Genomic DNA, 2,770 nt, shown 5'->3' on the forward strand with positions numbered 1-2,770 from the left:
AGGGAGTTCTATTGTTAGTTTCCTGAGGAACCTCCACACTGTTTTCCAGAGGGGCTGTACCAGTTTACATTCCCACCAACAGTGTAGGAGGGTGCCCGTTTCTCCACATCCTCGCCAGCATCTAGAGTTCTCTGATTTGCTCATAAAAATATGGAACGCTTCTCGAATTTGCGTGTCATCCTTGCGCAGGGGCCATGCTAATCTTCTCTGTATTGTTCCAATTTTAGTATATGTGCTGCCGAAGCGAGCACAAGAATCTGGAATTTTGAATGGAAAGGCAACAACTCATTCATCTTAATGCCAACTCTCTAGAGAAAAGTTTCACATACTTCCACTACTAATACTCTTGAATTATATTGGTTTATACCCTCCCAGGGATTTTGCTCAGTATTTGTTTCAATTCCATGTACTATCCAAGCTTGTTTCCAGTGTATTCCTTTTTGTGCTTTAAGTTTGCCATGACCTTTTTTTCTATTACTTGCAAAAAAATTCATCTAAACTAATGTCTCCTCTAATTCTTGATATAGTCTCCTACCTTAAAGCCCCAAATTTAAAGTTAATCCTAAACCTCAGTTTTGTGATACGTTTACCCTGGCCCCTACTGTGTCTCAAGGACAGAATGTCCCTCCCAAGCAAAATATGCCAGACCTCAAATGACAGCTTTGATGGTACTTCCTTTTTAATATCATACAGAATTGGAAGGGACCTAAGACCAGAAGAGGTTTTATAATCCCTCCCTGCCTCCTCACAGAAGGTATAGCTCCCCCAGTCTCTATTAGAGCTTTGACAGGAAGAACGATGGTGAAACCATATTATCCATCATTTCTTTCATTATAGCTTCATTATATGACATTAAAGAGGGTCTTGCTTGTGGAGGAAGGTATACGGATAAAAGAGTTTGGGCAATATTATTCAGTTATCTTCAAGTTCCCTTACAAAAATCAGTTATCTTATCATTATGTCATGCCCAATAGGCAATAACACAGAGGCCTCAAGATACACATTCACCCCAGCCCTGTCACTAATACCATTCTAGAGCACCTCATGGCCAGTGGCATTCAAACAGTCCATATTGTTCACATTATATTGGTTTGATAAGCTTCCATTCCAGACTGCAACTTCTCCCCTCACTTATCTGTGGGCACCCACTGTAAACCCTTGCTCTCTCTAGCCCCTGGCTCTGCTTTCCTCTAGGCTGATGCCACTTCCAGGCAATTTGTTTCCTTGTGGAGCTAAAATGGCTTCCAGAAGCTCCTGGCTTATATTCTCAAAGTTTAAGACAGGTACAAACAGGCATTCTCTGTCATCAGTATCTTGATCCAAATTTTGGGCTTCAAGTTCATTGTTCCAAGTAAGACTCTATTTGATGCATTCACTTTTGCAAATGACCCAGAATATGCCCTATGTCACATTACCTTCCCAGGAGTTGGGATTATGGTCAGCTAGTGAAAATCACGTAAACTGAGTGGGGGAAATTGCCATCAGAAGAATAAGAATAGATGCTAAGGAGGCCAAAGGAATGAAATAAAATCCATTCAAGTTAGTGGTGGTGCTAGTGGTGGTGGTGGGGTCGATAATCAGAGCAAATTCTTTGTTTTAAAGAAAAAAGTATCATTGGTGCACTAAATTGAAATTCCGAGGATGGAAGCATTATTTGTCCTAGTGGCTTAAGTTATTTTTATTAATAATATGCCTGTTATGTATGTATATTTATAACCAATTTTATATGTGTGTTACATGCACAGATACATATATGAACACACATACACTTATGTAAACATAGACACATATAATATCTATGGGGTTTTACTTGTTTAATTTACCTTCTACTCTATTTCTCTGATGTAAGGCTTTTACATTTCACATGCAAGTGGCTAAATTCTAGTCTGTTGTTATAACTCAGATACGTCATATGTTAAGTTTTTATTTACCCAGTCTAAGAAATAATCACTGGATATAGCATCATTTGTATTGTTTAAATGATATGTGTTTCAAATATCTACGAATAAAGTAAGTATTCACATCAGCATGGAGTACATGCAAATAGCAATGTAAATGTGGGTATGTATACATACATGGGTATAGATGCATGTGTATAGATACACATACATGTATGTAGGTGGGTGCAGCCAAAAGAAACCACATTATAGGACAATCACTGGGTGGCAATGTTTGGTGTTTCCTTTCCATATGGGAAGTATTTGCAAACCATCGCTTGGCAAAATCATCCTCTTAACTCCATCTCTGAACACTTTGTTTACCTGGAGTGAAACAGATGGTTAAGACTTTACCAGACATATCTACATGCTCTAGTTAATTTGCTTCAGTCACTCATTTACTCACATGTCAAGCAATCCTGAGATATTTTTGGGATCACCACCTACAACAAATTAAATCTATTTCAGCTTTCGTGTCACTTGTTCTAAGGAATTAAAAAGCACATTTCCCCCAAGAGACAAGGAAAAATGGTTTCATTTCTTCCCTCCACTTCCTGGGAGAATTATATTACTTCTCTTTTCATAAAGCTAGAGAGCTATTGGACTGGACTCCCCCACCTTCAAAGCTGATATGCCAATCTCTGTTTTTACAGGAAGATTTCTTTGAGGAGTCTCTGTAACCCCAGACACAAATAGACATTGCTCACTTGACAGAGGTAGCACTTTCTAGCTTTCCGTGAGCTCAGCTGGTTGCCTGGGAGCCTACAGATTAGGAATTTCTTGAGGGTCTAACTGTTCTTCTTTTGGTCAGTACTTACTCCTCAATCATGAAA

At 38.9% G+C, this 2,770-nt stretch overlaps 1 non-coding gene across 1 annotated transcript; it reads right to left on the minus strand.

The window, feature by feature from the left end:
• Positions 1-144: 144 nt before the first annotated feature.
• Positions 145-251, minus strand: LOC120237085. Its single transcript, XR_005529850.1, has one exon. It is a non-coding gene; the product is annotated as a U6 spliceosomal RNA (small nuclear RNA).
• Positions 252-2,770: the final 2,519 nt, after the last annotated feature.

Source organism: Hyaena hyaena, unplaced genomic scaffold (genome assembly GCF_003009895.1).
Source record: "Hyaena hyaena isolate Hyena2069 unplaced genomic scaffold, ASM300989v1 scaffold_170, whole genome shotgun sequence".
NCBI classification, from domain to species: Eukaryota; Metazoa; Chordata; class Mammalia; order Carnivora; family Hyaenidae; genus Hyaena; species Hyaena hyaena.